The following is a 22,377-nucleotide window of genomic DNA, read 5'->3' as shown; positions in this document are numbered from 1 at the left end:
CCAATATGAGCAATGCTCTTGGCTGGAATACTCTGCTAAAATTACACTTCTTCACCTCTTGGCTGCTTTCTTCATGCTCCTCCCATTTCCTTGTGGTGTCCTGCTGGTGTTAGCTGGGTCGTGTTGGGTGATACGGGTGTGTGTGTAGTGCTGGAATTCATACTGTGTGACTGTTTTACTATACGGAGTTCTTAAAGAGAACCCACTGCCATAGATCAGGAGGTGCTGTTAACAGTGTTAAAAAGCAGTTTATGTTTCTGTTTGGAAAGGTTTATGTTGCTGGTGTGTAATCAGCTGAATGCATTTCAGAAGCACCAGATACACCATACTTTTAGTTTGTTCAGAAACAGGTGAATGAAAGAGAATTTCCACCATGTTCTACCTTATGTTCTTGTCTTTAGCTGCTGAATGAGTTGATGTCACCTTTTTTCACACCTATGTCTAAAAGCTATAGGTTTATACTAATTTTATAATCTCTTACTATTTTATTTGATATTTACATACAATATCTAGCAGTCTGTGAAATTTTTCTGCCAAATATATATATTTAAAACCAGGAGATGTTGCTTACTTACAATTAAATATAGTTTTTAGTCAAAAGTATTTTTAAATCAGATTTTTGTTATGCAAATTTAGCATTTAACTGGCATGATTGTTTTATCTGCACTAAATATTACAGTTAAGGGAAATCTCTTGTATTTTGCTGGTGTAGTTCCTGAAGATTCCATGAGATTGCTTTTAAAAATGTTATCTCTAGATTTTGTGTCTGACACTTGAGTATCTTTCCTGCTCCAAATAATTATAGTAAATGAAACATTTTAGAAATTTTAGATAAAAATTGAACATAATTACATGTAATTATTTTTAAAATTACAGGTTGTGTTTTCTAAGTTTGTGTCCTTGTCAGTATGGAATGTTTGTTTGTATGCTACTCATTTAAGATTTCTGAGTAAGCTGGCTCTAAAATATTTTCCGTATTATTATATAGGGTTTACATTTTTTTCTTGAGCAATTTAAGGGATTTTTATGGGTTTTTTGTTGGGTTGGTTTTTTTTGGGTTTTTTTGGTTTTTTTTTTTTTTTTTTTTGATTGGTTGGGTTTTGTTGTTTTTTTTTCAGGGGGGTTGTTTATTTGGTTTTTTGCCTTCCATCACCATACATACTAAATAATGCAGATGTTTTAGCTATGTTGGAAACAGAGGAAATCACTTAAAGCTTTTCTGTGGGGCATGTGCATCTTCGTTGTGAAACAGAATAGAAAGTTCCTAATGAGTGGGATACGTTTTTAGAGTTCATTTTGTTTAACAGTGATTTCCTAATATACAAAGTCATCAGATATCATGGCAGTTGTGATTAATTTAGAAGTACTGTGGGTTTCAGTGCTCCTGGCCCCACTCACTGCTCACAGGGAGCTCTGGGGCTGGAGCCAGGGCTGCAGTTAGAGACGTAGCCCAGCCTCTGACACAGCAAAGCTGCAGCTCTTGGGGGGTGGGAGAGGCACAAGCAGATGAAGTGCAGGCCTTCTTAAAACTAAACACCTGAAAGAAAATTTCAAGAGCATTGTGCCTTGAAAGTTCTAAAAGAAAGTGTCCTTTGAGTATTAAATATCCATAATCCTTTTTCTTTCCATTTGATGTTTCCCATCCCAGTGACCTATCTGGGAGTCTCATCCATATGATCTGCATAAAGAGACTGTTACCGTACACCTCACTTGGCTCCATCAAAGCCTCAGCTCCGTGTCTGGAATGAAACACTGGCTGTGGCAGCCATGGAGCACACGGTGCTGAAAGTTATAAAACGTCCGCCGTGGTACAAGCAGGGCTGCCCATGTTTTAGAGATCAGTCTATTGTGTACTTTGGAATTACATGAGAAAAATGTGCTTGGACAGGAAATAATTAGCACTTGTCAAAGGGCAGGCAATAGGTTACAGTACTTTACTTTCAACAGGCTATCAGGGGATCAGCTAGATTAGATAATAGAATTTTTTTCCTGTGGAAGTTAAATACAGATGACTCTAATTACCTTACATTGTGCATTAGAGAGCAGATTATGAACAGTACAACTTCAAGAAATTTAGGTCAATGAAGGGAGGGCAGCTGGCAGAAAACTTCACTCTGCACTTGGTCTTTGTAGAGTTATGTAGTCATTCTGTTCTTTCTTGTGTTTTATTTGTGTCATTAACACCTGAAATTAAAAAAAAAAAAAAGTACATGTTGGGAACTGGTGATATAAACTGCTTAAACTTTTGGAAATTTAGCCTTTCCCAGAGGCATATGAGCTGTCCTGGTTTGTACCTACTCCATTAAAGCATATTCTTGTGTTTTTTGCTGAGAGTTGTACCAGTGTTTCTGCATATTAACAGACTGAAATGACTCTTAAGATTTTATTTCAGCTCCACAGCCTGAAACACATGGCAGTGTGCTTAGTGTTGTACTCACCATTTCATAGACTTGTGATGCAAAGATGTCATTGGTATCTTAAGTATCTGAGCAGGTCTTCCAGGGATTCAAGTTGTTCTCTGAGTGGTAGTGATCCAAAATACTTCAGGTAGGACTCAGTGAATGTCCTCTGAGTGTTAACAGAAATGGTCCAGAGTTTCCAAAGCCCCAAATTTGTTTATACTGCATGATAGTGCCTGATGGACAGGTTGTTATAGCTGTTAAAGAGCTGCTCTAGCCCTTTGAACTGACCCCTTCTTGACCTCTGCTTACAGAAGGTCACTGTTCAGCTTATAAAGTTAGGGGAACCTCAGATTCTACTGTAACAGAGGGTGAAGGGAACAGCTGTGAATTTCGGACTAACCATGCAAACCTGGATAGACTTTTTAGGGTCACTGTATGATAATGAAAATTGTTGCCAAATTATATGGAAATTTAACAGCAATAGTGGGAAAGAGAGGGTGGAGTCTAATGCATTGGGTTTGATAAATGAAGTGTGAAGTTACCCATCTGGCTCTAGACAGCCCTCTTTTTCTCTACGAAAGGGAAACATTTAAAAATAACCATGGTACATCTAGAATCAATGACCCATACAGAGAGCTGGAATAGATCAAGATTTAATGGTGACTGTGGAAGAAATTATCATTTGAAAAGTGAGACAAAGGATGAGAAAGTACAGTTCAATATCTGCACCTGATTCATTTTTTAAAAAGACCTTAATATTTTCCCTGTTGATGATGTTATTGACATTTTTTATTTTGCTTTTTAACTGGAACCAGCAAAGTTGTTATATCAAAAAGAAACAGGGGGAAAAAAAAGTACTTGAATTTCAAGAGAGAATGTTGCACTCTTCCTGATCAGTAAGTGCCTGAGAGAACTGGGCTATAGTGAAATAAAACTGTAGCTCTTATTTCTCCTAATAGAACTTGTATCATGTTATAATAGCATTGTCTTTAATGTTTGCATGACATACTGCACTTAATTGCTAGTAGGGTTTTGTTGTATTTTTCATAGAGATACATTAAGTACCAAACTAATTTGTCATCAATAAATCAACAAGAGATTAATTTAAAGGGTAGTGTTTAACTGCATTGAAAATATTAACTGCTAGGGAAAAATATGGTTAGTTAAACCATTACTAAAGTATGGGGTTTTTAATCGAAAAATTTTATTAGTACAAAATGGTTTTATTGTGACACAGACTCTGATGTCCATTTTGCTATTTCCCCTCAGTGAAATTGTATCATTTCTCTTAGGGGAAATCCAGCCAGATACTGGAAAATATAAAGTTTTGGGGAAAGACATGAAGTGGAAAGTTTGATAAAATTATTAATGATTGTTGAAGTTTCATAGTTGTGGGACTTACCCAAATTCTGAAATCTTAACTTCTCTCTAAATCTTCTAATGACAAATTGACATTGTGAAAACAGAATAAACATTTAATAAATAATCTGTACCAAAGTAAACACAAAATTCTTCTGGTTCATGATATAAACAGCAGAAAAGTGTTAATTGATTATATCTTGTAAAAATCAATAACTTATAACCTTGCATCATTAGAATAACACAGTAAAAAAATCTCTTTTTATGGGGTCATTCTATAACCCGTAATATTTTGTAGACCAGGTCACTGTATTTCTAGAATGGTTATATTCTTGCATTTTTGCATGGCAGTGGAAGAAAGAACCTCTTACTTGTGGCAAATCATATTAGTTTCAGGTTTCAAGTCATATGTGAGCTATAATTCCTCAGCATTTTTTGCCTTTGTCAAACCTTCTCTTAGATCTCATAATTTTGACATAACAATTTAAAGGTATGTATTTTTTTTCTAGCTACAATGAGCACTAATACTACAGAGATAGTCTTAGCTCTCAACAGTGAAATCTGGATTTCTATGTTGATATTTATATAGGAGTATAAATTATAAATACCTAGTGAGAAAACTGAGTCCTAATCTATGATAACACTTCAATTCTATGAGAAAAACAAAGACTCTTATCATAGAATCCTAAAATAGCCTGCATGTTAAATAAGATTCAAACTGGAAGATTTTATAGATTTTATTTTCTGTTTTGAAGAAAAAGTTAATTTTTTCTTCTTTCGCCTAACGTACTTGTATCTTGGAATTTTAGATCATAATTAAGGAGGTTATTGAGGGAGATTTTACTCTTTTTAGCTTCAGTAGGAGAAAGTGGTGTTGATGTAAAGAAGGACCGTGTTTGCTCTGTAGCAGGGGAAATGTTGGTGGGTTAAGAAGTTAACATGGGCTTTGAGAAAATCGGAGCTTTTTTTTTCTCCTGTCATAGGCTTTGTGTATTGTCAGGAACTCATGAATGCTATTTTTTAAAAGAAATGTAATAATACCAGTTGAAAGACTGGTTGAAAATACTGAATTTTTTTTAAACTCTCACAAACCTGACGAGATGATAAGTATATGAAATAATGTGAACTCTTCAGAAACTACTGCAATAGGAGCTATACCAGTTCCCAAAATTTTACAGACACACTGCAGAGGTATCAAAGTTTGTCAGAGAGTGGGGGGAAGTATTTGGGTTGTTTAAAACTTGTGGTTGTTTTGTGTAACATGAGAATGACAGATTTGTTTTTTCCATGTTGTGGAATCCAGTATCCATGTTTCTGAAATTAGTAAGGATCTCAGTACATACAGCTGCGTGATCTCCAGTGTGTTTTTTGATAACAGTTGTCCTCTCTGGACAATGGGTCTCAGTAAGTTAGCAATGAGCATACACCAAAATTTTTATTCACCATTTTGGAAATCACAGGGAGAAAAACGAAAATTCCCTTTGGATTCTTTGACATTCATACTTTAGATGTTATGTGTGTGAATATTCCTTAAAAGAAGAAAATGAAACTGTTCAGCACCCAGTATGTAACCTAAAACAGGTTTTCAGAATGTAAATATACTTAGACAATGTGCAGAAGGTAAATTGTGGCTCAGTAATCCTGAGTACCGTATGTTAATCAAGAAGATGTTTTGAGTCAGACTGGAAACCAACCTTGCAGCTTTCAAATGAGTGGAGAAAACACTGCAACATCGATGAAGTCGTCAGGTCTCCTGCTGTAGTTATGCTTAGACATCAGCTGCCTTGATTGACCTTTGACTTTTCTCCAGTTGCTTATTGCCAGATTTCTTTTGCTGCTCATGACCCTTCCTGTTTTCTCCCTCTGTCTTTCACCTGTGTTCCTTGTATGGAGGAGTCTTTGAAGCAGCCAAGCTTGGCATCAATAGGTCCAAGTACTCTACAGAACAATGGAAATGCAGCTTGATTAAATGCTGCTGTTTAGCTGTTCCTTTGAAACTGTCTTGACCCTTTACCCTTGGAAAGACTATATGTTTACAAGCTGTGGCCACTTACAGAAAATCCTGCCTCTTACCTTGTGATGTCACGATATGCACAGTAAATATGGTGCAAAAAAATTACGTAGTGTAGCAACCTAAGCCAAATGGTATTGTAGGGCAATCTAAGAAAAGTTACAGAACTTCAGCTCTGGGTCTCTGTGTGTGGCTTTCCTTTGTGTCAGACTGTCATTAAGGCACTTTGTAGGGATTGTTTACACTGAATGTTTACTTTATCATTTTAGTTTAATTTTAATGGTTTACTTCTGAAAAACCATAGAGATGCATCATCCTATACCTGAATAACTACCAAATGAAATTTCTTTGACATTTTTCTTTTTTGATTTTTTCTTCCTTGATTTTTTCTTATTGTGCTAGATGAATTTTTCAAATAATTCAATGGCACTTCCAAAACTGGCAAATGACACAAATTTAGTCCTTATTTATAGTGCAATTAAAGCATCCAAAAAAAAAAGTGATAAAGAATTTTCCCACTCTATCAGAGATTATTCAATGATTTATGATTTTTATGTTTGATTTTACTTGGACAGGCTTTTAAATTCAGCATTGGTGACATTTCCTTATTTACGTAAGCTTTCATAATTGCAGTACAAGAAAGATAGATAGGGTTGTTTTTCCAGTGGCTTGACAATGATTTGTTCACTACCATGGGGAGACCTGAACGCTGGAAATGGAGATTATTGCATTTCCAGGCTGCAGGATTCTGGAGATTGACTAGATCACAGAAGTGACAAATTTATAATCTGTGGAGACCAAGTGTTAGCCACATCATCAGACAGTTGAACCACAAAGTAGCATTAGCATCAGCTGTCATCCTTTCTGTAGGAGAGAATGGTGTCTACCAGAGGCAGGGGGAAAGGGGAACGGCTGGGAAGGTTCAGCGTGTTATGCTGTGCTCTATAGCTGCCCACATTAGATAAAGACCTGATGTTATAGACTAGGGATAAGGTGTGAGGGGTCCAGTGAATGAAAAATTATCATAGATTTATTTTATTTTATCCACTGAGGTCTATTTCTTCTGCAGTATCAATCCATACTTTCCTTTGCCTTCAGCAAAATGTGCTAATGTCATGGTGTCTAACATCCATTACACTACTGGCAAACTTTTTGTGAGCTCAAACTTTGTCTAAAACTAGACATTTAAAATTAAGAGTCTAAAGATAGAATTCTCTCTTCTGTAAAAAGATAGAAGCCTTATTCAAACTGGACTTTAGCTCTTGTAAAGCTGAATCAAATAAGTTTAATTTGGAGGTGTGTTAAATGACCTGTATACATTACCAATGATGATGAAGCAGAGGATAACTGAAAGGGTTTACCCAGCCAAATGGTGCTGATCATGTCATACCATGAGTGTAAGTGAGCACGTGCTTACGGAAGTTCCTGACTGAAGTCTTAAAGGCTGTCAGCCTTGTGTTATTAAAGTTTTTCCACATATATAGAACTTGATGGCTCCAGGGACTGGCAGTGAAATACAAAGCCTTTTGTTTTCAGGTCAGCAGTTTAAATATGGTTCAGGTAGGTAGTGCCAAAGATTATTCCCACTGGGTATCTGTGTTTGATGGCCTATGTAAAATGCATCGGTGCTCCAGCCCTGGTAGGCAGGTGTGTATATCACATAAAGCAACTGCTACAGCTGACACTAATTGGTACCGTTGCTGGCACTTCTGGAGCAGCCAAAAATTAAATGGATGTTGAAACTGAGCAAGATGCTGTCAATGCTCTGAGCAGTCCAGGCTACGGTGGTGAGGTGGTGATAAGCCAGTGAATGTCATGGATGGCTGTGGGCAAAAAGAGGCTCAGTCTACTGCGTTGCTCTACAGTTTGCTTGCATTAAAGTTATGGTAGCACATGCAGATAATCATGTGCTGGGAGAGGGGGTAAATTCCTGGGCAATCTTAACAGGATTGGCAAGAGGGGAGTGCAGTCCACGGAGAGGTCAAAGAATGGCTTGGAGATGTATCAGCTAATCTGAGAAACTAAGATGAACTGGAGAATAGGATTTGATTTACTTGCTACTGATGAGATCTTTTGGGCATTTGAAGAGTATGATTTGGCTACTAATATTTGTTCAATTTATTTTGTTTGAATTTTCAATACTTAATATATCACTGCTATGTAATTATAAAATTATAAACTATGCTAATCTTTTAAAATAGCTAAAAAAGTGAAGTTGGCATTTCTTAAGCTTAAGAGGTTCTGTAAAAACAGAGAACCTGGGGACCTGTTACAGAGCATACGTTGTTTTCATATTATTTGTCTTTTTTTTGGTAAATGACAGCAGCCCCAAATGGGAGCAGTGCTTAGAGCATATGTAATAGTAATAGGAAACACTGTTATAACTTACTTGAGTAACTGAGAACTCTTTCAGAGGTATGAAATAGAGTACTCATATTTCCATACTGCTGTATTTGAGAGATCATCTACCCTGGGTTGGTGGTGGAGCAGATAGGAACTCATGGGAGGAAGTGTGTTAAAGTAACAATGGTGGACATCAGCGATATGATTAGAAAGAGAGAGAAATAATTGGAACAAAAAGGTATCTTGAAAAGTATCAAAAAATTGAGAAACAAGTTCTCAAAATGCAGGGTTTGTGGGAGAAGCCAAGAAAAGTCTATTGAGTGTTAAAGTGAGGGCAGTAATACTAGGAGAAAAGAGTATTCTGTTGGAAAATGAGAGTTCTGAGAATTCTAAGAGCTACCAATAAGAGGGTGTTCCACTTTTTCTGCAAGGTTAAGCTGAATGGATCCATCAGTTATGCCTGTGGATATGCTGGAGTTAGATTTAGCCCCAAATTATGCTGGAGGGTGTTTTTTTGTACAAGTTTGGACAATACTGTTAAAATTTTTGCCAGTTGTTTTTAGGCAAGTCAACATTTTCTCATTTTTATTTTCTCATATTTAATAATGTCAGCATTTGGTCTTCCTGAGATATGAAAAATATTTTCATCAGAATTATTTTTGACCACCTAGTTAATGTAGATTTGAGCAAGTGCACAGGGGAGGTGAAGTAATCCCAGTACCCACTCCAGTGTAGGTGACTTGCTGGCTGCGCAGCATGTTTGTTGTAAGGCTATGTAGTTTAATGCATAAAAGATCTAAGTATTTTATATTAGACCATCCTGAAAGCACTTTAGGTATTTGCCCTTTTTTTCCTACTTGGAGGTATGGATAATCCCCGAATCCAGGTGTGTATTATTAGGGACTGAGGGGGTGGTTGAAGGAAGGGAAAGGAAGGGAGGAGAAGGATTTGAGAGGTAAGAGGGTGCAATATTGGAGGAGGCTTCTGCCTGTTGTGCTTGCCTGTAGGTGACACTGTTGCATCATTTATCTGTACATTTTCACATATGTTGTCCAGGGACAAAAAAAGTTTCATTAAAATAATTTGAGAGATTCAAAAAAATATATTTCACTAATGATTCTTTAAGACTTGGCTAGAGAATGGAGTCTTAGATGCAGGTACATGAGTTCCATGTTTGCCTTCCCAAAGATGGCAGCAGTTTATAATATTATTTCTGATTAACTAGCTCACTAGCATTGCATCTTCAGTTCAGTATTCCCTTGAAAGATGAGATTCTAAAAAGACTGCTCTGCATGTTTCTAAAGACTAATGTAATTGATAATACATTGATGAAAAAAAAAAATCTCTATTTGCTGCTGAGTTACAGCAATATAAAGTTAAAATGTTTTTCTTTGCTCAAGTCATTTAAATTAATAATGTATGTCATTGAGTGAAATATCACTGAGGATTTTTTCTTCTTTGCCATTAAGTCTGGTGGCTGCAGCGAAAATGAAATATTCTATGAGGCTTGAGCAATCATCTATCTCTAAGCTACAGTGTGCCTGCTGCCAGATGTTCAGGTGCTGGTGCTGCTGCTTTGACATGTATATCTCTTCCAGGCAAAAAAAACAATATATACATCAGTCCAGGTGCAAGGTGGCCTTGCCAGCAAACCTGCCTCCTCCTAGCTGTGACACTCATCCACTCCCCGTCAGAGTGTGTACGTTGGAAGGGGATTGTAATTAACCCCTGGAAAGCATAGGTTTCACTAAAGTGATGTGCACAGTAATGATATTGTTAGCTTCCTTAATTTCCAGTTTCACCATCAATTATGCCATGTGTTTCATCCAGTTGGTGCTACCCTCCCAGTGTTAATTATAACCTACAAGACTGTTACAGTTAATTTTATGGCAAGCATATTGTCTCTTCAAGGCTCCACAGAAGCTCATAAATTATCTTGAAGGTAAAATGTAACTTGGGGAACTAGTTATGAAAATTCCATCCATCTCGCTTAGGAGGTGCAGCTGCTACTGTCAGCTGCCTCGCTGCTGCATTGTGAAGGAATTATGGTGGGTCAGGTTTAAAAGGCGAGGCCCAGGCTGTCACTGAGGAGAAAGGCTGTCCTGGCCCTGTCAGACAAGTACCTTCTGCCAGTCCCTTGTGGTTTCACTTTGCAGGCAGTAAAAGGCAGGCAGTGCAGGTGGATAGTCCCCAAGCTGTCTCTGTTCATTACTTTACAGAAACTTGTTTTAGGTAGGCAGGTACGGAGACCTTTTCACTGTTGTCATAATGTTAGGCATCATCTGCAAAGTGCAAGATAGATAACTCTATAAATAACTCGCTGTTCTGTTGGGCTGGGATGGTGGAGAAAAGATGATTAGTGCTGTAGAGGCACATGAAATAGCTCGCTGGTTTGTAAAATGACTGTTGGTTTAATTTTAGCAATAGCTCGGTCTGGAAGAGCACATCTGTTCGCCTTTATTTCGCATGCACAATAAGAGGAGGTTCAATTTCACTGCTAAGTAATTTGTGTTGGAGTTTCACATTATATAAATTAGCATGGGTTTATATGGGCATTATTTATGATATCTGTGTGTGTGTGTCCTGTTTTTGTTGCTGAAGGAATTGCAAACACTCATTTCCTAAAAAGAAATAAAAATGGGGGGGAGTAATAAAAATAAAGCCGCCCATTGCTCAGAACAATGAGATCAGCATTCAGTGCTATTTATATTTTAGTAGTACACTTTTATTATTACTATAATGCCTTATTCTGCTCTTTATAGTAATAATACAGGACTGCTGTAGAATATAATGCCTTATTCTGCTGTCTCTTCCTTTAATATCTCGTATTTCAATAGTTTTAAATGCTGTTAAGCTTTGGGTGTTCCTTTAAGAATAAAACCAAAGTGCAAATCAAATTTCCTGAGAGGCTTTTTATTCTTCCACTCTTTTACCTTTCGAAAGGCCTTCTGTGTTTATGGTGTTGTTTCCTAACCTCATTTACAGCTGGGAGGGCACACGAGAAGGAATACTGAAAGCCGATACTTTTCCATAGGCAACCACAGTGCAGATGTGAATGTACAGACCCATTGTGAATGAGTAAATGTTATGAATTCAATTGAGGAGAAAATGAACAAACACAATAATGAAAAACAGTAAGGATAATTCATCTAAATGTATATTGTTGGTTTGTTTTGACAGTCTTAATTTAGTTCTAATTATTCTGGATTATTCATTACACAGGGAAGAAAACATTTTCAAAATAGTGCTGACATTGTAAATTAGACCTCTTATATGTTTGAATAGGGGAAAAAAATGCTCATTAGAGCCTGAAAATGACTACATTTTTAATGTATGTTCTTTCTTTCTTTCTTTCTTCTTGGAATTTGCAGTAAATGTGCCTTGTGTTATCTTTTAGAGGTCCATCCTTTTCCCAGAGTCAACAGCACACATTTTGGTTTATTCCCAGAAGCAACAACTAAGTTTCAACTGACCAGAACCCTGTATTTCTATTTGTTTAGTTTATTTAGAGGGAAGGTCTGCATTAGGTAGAGCCCTGGGCAAAGTGAGGTGTAAAAACAGGATCTCCTTGAGAGTAGACCTGGAGGTGTTGCTTCTCAAAGTTCCTTTTGGGCTTCATTCTTTCCTTGTCTCCCACAGAAGAGAAGGGGGAAAGTTCTAGGTGATGCTAGAATTTCCCATTTAATGTGGGGTTGCTTCAGCTGGTCATGTGTGTTATGATCTCCTACACTGTAGGATGTCAACCTATATACAGAGATTATCCATAAATACTGCCATAGCAATTCCCCTGTTGCGGGGTACTCCCACTTAGGATTCTGCATCACAGCTGGGGGCTCTCTGCAGCTGCTGTAGTGTAGTTCTCATGAGTTTGTTTAGGTTCAGAAGCCTGGGGGCAGGAGAGAAGTCTGAGAATTCAGATGTCCCATACTGGTTTCTTAAGGGATAATTTGACTGCTGAGTATCCAAAACCATAACTTTTATTTTGATTAAAGTCATGTGAAAGTCTCTGGATTATTGTCATCATCGTCTCTTCCCAGCTTAATTTTGCACCATTGCAGTACTGCTGAGTTTAAGAGAGTTACTCTTGATTTAAGTTAGTGTGATTGAGAACAGAATTAGAGCACAGGTCCTGGTAAATTTTCTTTCACACTTTCTGGTGATGGAATCTCAGACTTTGATTGTGATACTGTTACAGAAAGAGATGCATCTGATTTGAGAAATCTTTGTGGTTTTCATTCGACACATAAAATGATCTGTACCAAAGTAATTCTCTTTTAAATATAAGAAAAAAATTTTATGCAGTTGAATGAGAAAAGATTTCTTTTTTCAGAATAAAGTGCCTTTATTTCTTAGCTCTAGGCCAACTTTGAAAGGGAAAATCTGCATTTGGAAAGAAAACTGATGTATTGCAAAACTGCTTTTTACAAAAATGGATTGAATTAGCTGTAACATAATTGGAGAGAGAACTTCGAGTAGGATTGCTTGACTACCATAATACTATGCAAATTAAATTGTTTAAGCAAAGATATATGATTAAGAAACAAGATGTTGGTATGGGCTTGGTTCCTTACTCAGCAGAAGTATTAAACAAGATAATTTCAAGAACATTTATTGTTTCTTAGAAGGAAAATAGTTTGAAACAATATAAATAGAATCACGTATGTGAGTTTTCACATGTTCAAGGCAAGTTACTGTGTTTCTCTGACTTTTAGCATGAATTCAGGTCCTCTTGTTATTAGTCATTCAGTGTAAACTGCACACAGAATACTTTGTTGAAGACATTCTATTGATGGAGCTGGTTTGTACTTAGGATTTCTTGCTCTGTACAGTGTCTGTACAAGGAAATCCTCTTGGTGTCTCATCAGAGTATTTTAAAGCAAACAAAGTTGCCAAAACAAAAAATCCAGCAAAAGAAAACCAAACCTCCCTTAAACTTTATGCCATACCTGTGTTTATGAAATATGTAACTTTTCTTTTTTCTTACTAGAACCTATTAGCATATGCATTAGCGTGCTAACGTAGATGGTGATCTCAAAAAGTGCTGACTGACTTTTTCTGCACACTCTTAATTGCTAACTGATATGGAAAAGCCTTCCTTCAATTTTTGCTAATTCTTATTTTTATCCTACAAAAGAAACCGTAGTAAAACAACATGCTGTCAAGTATTTTTTTTTAAAGTTCAAGTGTACAACTTTTAAAAATGTATCAATTATTATGAGGGGCAGTTGAAGATGAATACATAAAAATAATTTTGTTTGCCTGCTCATTTTTTTTGCTCAAAGCCTGGCCTTTATTTAAGCATATTATTTTTCTGTGTCACACACAAAAAAATAACCCTACAAGATTTATTGGCGTTTGTATGGAAAAAATGAAAGGATTTTCATGTTTTGTAAGAAACTTAATACACTCTCACAGATGGCCCAGCTCAGGTGTGATTTTAATTATGAGATAAAACAAAGCCCAACACAGTAGGAAGTAGTCTTAATAAACGGCCTGAAGCTTTTGTCTTCATGTGTCGAAAAGCCTTTTTATTGTGTGATGAAATTTTTTTTTTCTAGCTGTTTCTAAAAATTGGTTGAAAAAAATATAAGGGCTCCCAAAGTTCAAGTGAATTATGTTGGCCAAGTTAAAAATAAGAATTTTTTTTTAATTTCATTTTTCCTCCCAAGTTTAGACTTCTGGAAAATGATAGGAAAAAATGCATTAATAGTAATTAAACCTGCAAGGACACAAATGCTTTATTTACAAGTAAAATAATTTTCTATTTAGATGTTGTCATTGTTTATTGGAGTATCACTTTGCTTAGTAGTAACAAAAACTGAGCATTTGCTAAACCTGGCTTAAACTGCACTATCAGAAACTAATATTAATTTAATCCTGACTATGGTATTCAGCCTCCGTTATTAAAACACAAATAGTATGATCCTGTTGTTAAATATTACTAATATATTATAATAACGTTGTACTGTCTTTCCCTTAGTGGGGAATTATGAGGACCTCATGTTAGGACCTCAGTGTCCTGACATAGTTAATTATCCATAGATAATGGTTTTCAGCAGTGGCTGTTCTGAACATCACAACCTCACTGTTAAGGGCTTAATAAATATTTGCAGACTCAGGTGCAGAGCACCTACGTCCTCCTCTGCAGAAGCAAACAGCTGTGGTTGCCTTCCTGTGCCATACATCACACCCAGCCTCTCATTTGTCCTGGCAAACCTAATGGTGCAAATGGCAAGTTTTATGTCCTGTGCTAGACTGGGGTAATGTTTGCTGCAGAAATGCTAACTTAACCTTTCAGTAGTCATCTGTCTTTTCTAATGCAGAAATATCTTAGGAAGCTGAGACTTCTGGGGTTCATTACTTGAATGCTGTGCGTATTGATAAAATTATTTAAAACTTCATTTTAGAGTGTATGACCGCTATCACCACCCGTGCTGGAAGGTGGAAAACTACAACCAGATGGTTCACAATTGAAATCTGTATCCATGAGCTTACTTTTAGGAGACAGTTATTTGTAATAATTATTTCAATTATAGGACAGTGAAGAGCTTAATCATAATGAGCTTTTACAAGTAATACAGGTTAGGGATTTTTCTTTTTCTGTGTGGTTGAATACATCTTACGGGAGGAAGCACCCATAAGCTTCAGGTAGTTGTTTATCATCTTAACGTAGGGCTTGGAATATTGGGTGATTCTTGCATGATATCCCAACTGTAACTGCTGTTGAATAATGGAGTGAAAGGAGGAAACTCTAGGTTTGTGTATGTGGAACTGAGCCACATTCAGACGGAGGCATTCTAGAAATGGTCTTACACGGTCTTTGATGCTTAGTAGTCAGTGAGCTTCTCTGTCTAACCAGTCACAATAGCAGTCTTATTTGAAATGCTACGCAAAAGCTCTTTGGCATTTAGTCCAAAATAAACCCACCAGCTTAAAGCCTTCATATTTTTCTCATAGATTTCAATGCTTTCAGCAAAGGCCCTAAGGGGGGAAGTTCTTGGGTTTTTTCCCCCAGAAGTTTTTCATTCTCTGTCTCCTCCTCGCCTTGCCATCTATGCATCCTCAGTCCTCATCCTTTTCCATTTTTGGATTTTTAATTGATCTTATCTAGTCATATTCATAATGTATTATGAGATGGTATAATATAAAGAGTAATCTATAATAAATTAATAATGATGTGGTTCCAGTTTTTGACCATGTGCTGATTGAGGGAGCATTTAGAAGAATACTGTATGGTCCATATTCTACAGAGCTTATCGTGCAGTTTAGGCATAAAAATGATCCTTGTCTGCCCTCTTCTGTATTAAGCACTGTGATTCTCACATTTTCTAGGAAATCAGTTATTGCTGAGCAGGGGTAGCAATCATGATTGACTTGTGTGGGTTGCTGTGAAGCAGGGATCCTCAGCATTATTGGTTACCCTGGTCTCGGGAACACTTCTAACTGGTTTCTGGATGTCAAACACACAAATTTTATTAATCTCACCATTCAGCAAACTGTAGTGACTGCAGGAAATCAGTGTTAATATTACTGTACACTTTACGTTTCAACTGAAGTTGTTATTATGGTGTTGCTTGTTCAGTTACAAGTTTGGTACAAACCTAGAGGAAGGAATTTTCATTGTGACGTGCACTGATTATGTCTTTCCTACTTGTTAATCCAATCCTGGTGATTGACTCTGGGTGAAACACAAGCTGGCATTACTGGTCTGTGTTACACTCACAGATGCTGCATTCTCCTTCTGCTCTGGGTATGAGCAGAGCTAACATGTCACAAACCTGGCCTGGCTATCTGGCCAAAAACTTACTAATGTCACATAAAAACTCCAAAGTAAACAACAGGTACTGTATTTAAGTGGTGATAGACTGTTAGTCCTAAGTGTTATGCCTCCCCTTCAAACAGAAGACGCAATGGCAGTGCTCGCTTGCCCTAAATTTCTAATGGTACAAACCTAAAAGCTACATGAAAAACATAGTCATGACTTCAGAATTAAAACTCAGCATTGGACTAATTTAACTCAATCATATTCCTTTCTGATTGGGTGCACTTTAAATTCTGTTCTATTATTCTATTGGTAGCCTTATGTCCCTTTGAATCATTAACAAAATGTAAGTGATCTTCATCTGTTTGGCTGGAGAGGGTGGGGGAGTTTAATCTTCAAAATAATCAAGGCAAGAAGCTTTTGGCTTACTCATGAAAGTAAATGTTTTCAATCCTTTGTTGTCAGATACCACAATTTTCTCCACAGCAAACTTAGATGAAACAGAAAACTGATACACTGAGCCACTGGAATTGCAGTCTTGTAATTTAGAAATATCCACTTTATCCTTTATAATTCACTAAGATTCTTCAGTCTGAATCTGATATAGGTAGGAGCCAAGACAAACAGTAACCATTTATAATCGTTCAGAATAGTTTGGATTTCACTAGAATGTAAAGCCAAAGAGTTCTTGGCTTTGTTTCATGTGTCTTGCAAGGATAGAAAGTGTATTTAAATTGTAGTATTCACCATAGCTGCATGTTTCTGTAGTATCTTCAAGCCTTTATTTTCAGCATTATAAAGATGTGAAAATATTGTACAGTAAAATTTCTCACTTTACCAGCTGAAGAACTCGATGTCAGGTTTTTTAACTTTCTAGAAATAGTGTGTACAAAAAGCTGTCTCCAGTCCTTCAAGCAGGAGTGAGAATGCAGTGATACTAGGGGTGTCATATATGTGCTTATATGAAGGAAAGGGCAGGTGTGCATCCCTTCTGTGTGGGGCATTACCCTGGAGTGCTGACACCTATTAAGAGTTTTGATCGTTCAGAACACTTCTGAATTCACAGCTGACTTGCTGGGCTTTTAAAGAACAAGTACTGCAGCAGAGAGTATTTGCAGGACTGAGCCATAAAATTGCTTTTGTGATTTACTTGTTTTAGAGATATTTGCTGACTAGCTAGAATAGCTTTGAGTGAATGTTCCAGTTGCATAGGACAAAAATGGAAACTACATTTATTTTGCCTCAGAAGTTTTAGTCCTAGAATTACAAAAGCTATCAAAATAGGTTCTTCCCCTCATTTTAGTGTGTTACTGCCCTACCACCCAACATATGTGTGCATGCACACTTGACTTCCAGGTATGTATACGGAGTTGACACAAGGAGTCCTTCTAGTAAGGAGAGTTTGCTAGAATATCATTCAAAACTTGTCCTGCCTTGCCCTGTCCTTCTGAATCACAAATAACTTAAGAATCAGAGCAATAGTGTAATTGCTCTGTACCTCCAGAAAGTTCTTTTTAGTGTAGGTTAAACTATGTAGTCTACCTTATATAGCATCTTGAAATTCCTAGATGAAATTGCCAATATGTATGACAATGAAAAAGAGAGAAGCTTCATGTTTACAACATCCATGCTGGGAAAGCATTATGGCAAAAACATTGTAGCACTCTACTCTTTTCAGCTGAAATTTGTGAAATATTTCACTCTGGACGTAGATAAGCTTATGGTGAGCTTTCCACATCTGGGGTTAAGCACTAGCAAAAGTTGTCTTATCCTTAGACTTGAGTTGGGCTGGCATTTCTGACAGACGTGTAAACAGATGCAAGCGTTGTTGCTAATGACAGGTGATTATAAGTGGCATGGGTGCCAAGGTAATTAAACCCTGCCTTGACAGGAACATTTGGTGAAATGGTATTTCAGCATTAGAAAAATTGTTGCAACACTTTTTTTCCCTGCTAAGCTATAACCTGAATATCATTCATTTTGATTCTTTGGCCACAGTGCTCCCAAACCTGCTCCCTGCTTTAGGTATAGAAGTATTGAGAAACAGCTGAATAGAACCAGTATGTATCAGTGAGGTCTTGGAGCTTTGAATTGAAGCATCTGCTCCTAAGAAGGTTTTTAGCATATAAATACAGTATAAAGTCCAACATGGAGGGGTTGGTGATGTATTATCTTACTTTATGACAAGATAATGGTTATTGTGCCAGATTTATTAATGGCTGAATTATTGTGCTAGTGTTTGTCATATATTTCTTACTGGACATCTTAACTGCTTTTACTGCTGCAGATTGTAGTTTCTAAATCTATTTAAGATTTTTTTTGTCTATGTGAATGTACTTCACAATGAAATACAGTTTATTCTTAAAGTGAAAATAATGGTTGCTTTAGAAGTAATGCACTCGATATTAGAACTTTTATGAACTTCAGGCAGTATCTTCTCAGCTCTTCATGCTGCAATTTCATAGTTTAAGATGACTTTATCTTTTCCATTCCAATTTCTGTAGCTGATAGTGAATAATGCTAAAGTTCCTTATTGATCTCAGAATTCCAAGCAACCCTTTATTTAAAATATTCACTCACATATTGCATCAGAGCAGTGCAAAAATTTGGTTTAATCCTATAAATTAATCAAAATTTATTTAATAAAATATGAAAAATCTAGTTTAGGGATATTTTTCCATTATTCTGTGTGAAATTCATTATAATCTTTGGATGGAAACGATCTGTTTGTATTATTGATGTTCCTTTGGTTTTTGTTTCAGCCTTGAAGCATAAGAGTTTAGTATAATAATCTCAGCTGAAATTCTGGGCTTCTACCGAATTTGGGAGCAGAATTTATTCCTGTTTATTTTTCGTTCAGGGCACTCAGGATGGAAAGAAATGATTTCTCTTTGCTGGTTGGTCAGGACATCATTAAGCAGTATAAGAAACTGCTACAAATACTCAGTTGTAGCTGATACAGTGTTAACATGTGGGCTGGGTATTTAGCAAAGGGTCTTTGAAATCTAGTCCCTTTTAGTTTAAAGGTGGTTCTTAAAAATGAAATTTTAAATATGGTGAAAGCAATTTTCACATCAGTTACTTGAAGAGATGCAATTAAATTATTTGTTAGGTGCCTTTCTTCCACATTCTTACAAGAAGTTAAAATTGAGCTAAACCCATCAAGATGGCAAAGAAATTTTCAGTGTCTTTTGTTGCCTTTTTTTTTGTTTTGTTTCCCCTATCTCCCAATTCAAGTCTCTCAACTTTCCATCCCCTGAATTCTAATGAATGTGCCAGTAGAATGCTGATATACCGTTAATACAATTTTAGAATTTTAAGCCCTTGGACTGGGGAAGGTCCTGTAAATAATTAGTATGGTCCAAAGAAGCTGGCTTGAATGTATCTGATGAATTCAGGTGTCGCAGAGGTGAGCGGTGTGCCTGTCAGATGCTGCAGCAATGAGCTAGCAAAGTGAAGTAGTGCCTCTACAGAGAAAATAAATTAGGGGATCACTTGTAAGGATTGTAAAGCTGAGAAGTAAGAGGGTAACTGGCATTTTTGCATTTAGAATTTCTATGTCCAGGAGTGTTTCAGAGGTTAGAAAAGCTTGGCTGTGTTCCATTTTCTTCAGTGAAACAGAAGGTGTGCAAGTTGTGCTCCTGTTACTGTTTGCAGCTTATAAGTACTGTAGCAGAAAGAAAAGGATTTGGACGCCCATAGTTAAGGGAGGTGTACAATCTGTAAGCCCTATCCGAAATAAAATCGGTGTCATATTGAGGTCCAGAATTAACTGTGTGTGTTTATACATACAACTTTTTCAAAGGATTTTAGTGTTATGTGCAAGTAACCTTGGAGCTGCCAGTTCATTTTATTTCTGATGTTGCCTGCTATTCCCTGAAGCAGAGAAGCTATGGATTTTTTTGATCTTCCATTTGCTAGGCTTTCGTTATGTTGTGGTTACAGTCACAATGTCAGCACATAAAATGTTAAACATCACTGGTCTGAAAGAAGCTTCCATTGTCTTCTACTTCTGGTGCCTGGGGATTCTTTCTAGTCTTGCAGTGGTGGTTCTGTCAGTGTAATGTGTCATGAAGCATTTCTCAGTAATGACAGACATTGAATATGAGTGACAGGAACTCTGACCAAGTGAAATGGGTTCAATTACCAGAGATGTAGGGTTACCTGAGATAAAGCCAAATGGTGCAATTGTGCTCGGTTTTGACCCTGTGACTCCCAACTATCCAGCAGCAAAGACAAATGGCTGATTAACCATCCCCTAACCCTCCTTTTCTGCGATAAACTTGTTTGGATTTCCTTGTCTGAATAAAAATCTAAGTGTGGCATGTTTCTAAAAGGAAATATGATAGGAAAACAATGGGTACTGGTGCTAGTCATTTTCTTCTCTTACCGACACAAAACAGAAAGCTGTCATTCTATCTTGGAATGTATCTTGGACATAGTGTCCAGAAATCAATACAAGATAAATGATTGCTCTCTTAACCTCACCTTTCTTCTGCTGCAGTGGTTACGTTGCTCCTGTTCACCTGTAGCCAACCTGACGCCAGAATAAATGAGAGAACCTGCCATGAAAAGTATCTTCTTGGGGTTTTTTTGTATTGGAAGGGTTTTTGTTGGCTGGGGGGGCAGGGGTTGCTAGTCAGTATTGAGTGCCGTTTTACACTTGTTCTAGTCCAGTGCCTACAGCTCCCAGATAGAGTTATAGCAAGCTCCCTAATTAAACTGTCGCTGTCTGCCCTCACTTGACTGCCTTTACAAAGTCATTTAACTAACAGACATTCCTGACTATTAAAGCTAGGAGCTGCGTGTCTCCAGTGCTGGAGATAAAACGAATGAAATTTGTTAATCTCCACTGACACTTGATCCTAGATGTTGAACTAATGCTGTTGCACCTGAACTTTTTCTTTATTGTAATTAGTTCTCATGTTATTATTTCATGTAATAAATTGGAAGAAGATTTCAACAGGTATTAAATTATTCAAGTTGATTTATGGATGCTGAGTGAATATGACATTCATCTTGTGCATTCTTCAAAAGCACAATTCAGTGGATGTTCAGAGCTGGATTCAAGGATTGCACTAATAGAAAACTGTAGTAAGAGGATGTATTTCCTTCATTTAAAAGGAATGTCATTTAAAAGTCTCTACTCTTTAGTAATGAAGATAAATTTTGCTTTTGTGATTTTTATCTACTCTTAATTTAAGCAAATACTTTGATTGAAAATTTGATACATTTTCAAATAGCACATAAAAAATTGCATGCCATTGGTAGATTTAGAAGGGCTCAAATTACAGGGTAGAATTCAGTTCTGTTTGAAGGAACAAACTCTTTAAAGGAAGATTTGTAGTTTATTTTCCATCTCCTCTATTTGTTTGGGGTTCTTTTTCTATCATAGATTTTAAATCCAGAAGGGGCATTTAGACCATCTGGTTTGACCTTCTGGTATATTGTAAGAAGTTACATTTCACTTGGCTGTCTGTATTGAGCCCAGTGATTTGTCTTTGGGTTTAAATGCATTTTTCAGAATGATGTCCATTGGTTTGAGGATAGTGGGAAATGGGAAACTACCCTTTCTCTGGAAATTGAATCAATTGCTAATTAGCCTACAGCTTAAAAGTTCTATTTTCTGTTTCCTACTGGAATGCTTTGCTTCAGCAACCTTTCTGTACTATCTACTTCATATGATTTTTTTCTGCTGGAAGGAAAAAGCCCAACATTAGTGTCCAGTTCTTTCTGCAGAAGTATGTGTAAGCTGCAGTCATTTCAGTCTTCTCTCATTCCCAAACTGGGCAGACTGAGATCTAGGAGGGTTTATACTTCATATAGGCTACAGGCAGAGCTGCTGCCACGTCATGTTAGCTCAAGGCTCTGCACCACCTTCTGTTGCATACTTTTAGTACTGTATTTCCAGTGTTGTGAAGTTTCTATGGGATCTTTAGTGTTTAACATCTAGAAGTGAACAGCAAGCCAAAATACTACTACTACTAATAATAATTTTCTCTTCCTGCTCTTTAGGAACTCCCAGATATACCTATTTATGCGGTTCATTTTAAAAGCCTTTACACTGTATAACAGTGATAATTTATAGTGCTTTTAATTCCTAGTGAACTTTTACAAGTTCATCACCATCTTCATCACTTGGTTCTGCTCCTTGTTTCCAGGTCAGAGAGTTATGTTTTGAACCTTTCTGACTTTTCTGCATAGTGTACTAATAAAGGTATAAAATACTAGGAGATTTGGTTGTTCATATTTCAGCATATTTATTCCTGCAGGGTTGGAAGGGAGATGTTTCTTTAAAGTACCTAAACATTGTCTTTCCACCCCAGAGATACTTTAGTTAACTTCTTTCTGCTAAAAGTAAATAATAATGCCAGTAGAGGCTGAGACTGCAATTTGTTGATCTAAACTAATGGATGTGATTTCTGAGCTCAGGACTTTGGGTGATGATATAAATGGTTAGTCATAGGTGGTTAAATGTCATTTATTTCCTGTGAAAAAAA

The 22,377-nt window shown here is 36.8% G+C and overlaps 1 protein-coding gene across 7 annotated transcripts in view; it reads left to right on the top strand.

Moving 5' to 3' along the window:
* The window catches only part of FTO (FTO alpha-ketoglutarate dependent dioxygenase), a 234,821-nt gene that overhangs the window by 105,205 nt on the left and 107,239 nt on the right, over positions 1-22,377 (top strand). The window lies entirely within an intron of this gene.

This window comes from Corvus moneduloides, chromosome 12 (assembly GCF_009650955.1).
Source record: "Corvus moneduloides isolate bCorMon1 chromosome 12, bCorMon1.pri, whole genome shotgun sequence".
Lineage (NCBI taxonomy): Eukaryota > Metazoa > Chordata > Aves > Passeriformes > Corvidae > Corvus > Corvus moneduloides.
This window is presented reverse-complemented; position numbering and strand designations above follow the sequence as displayed.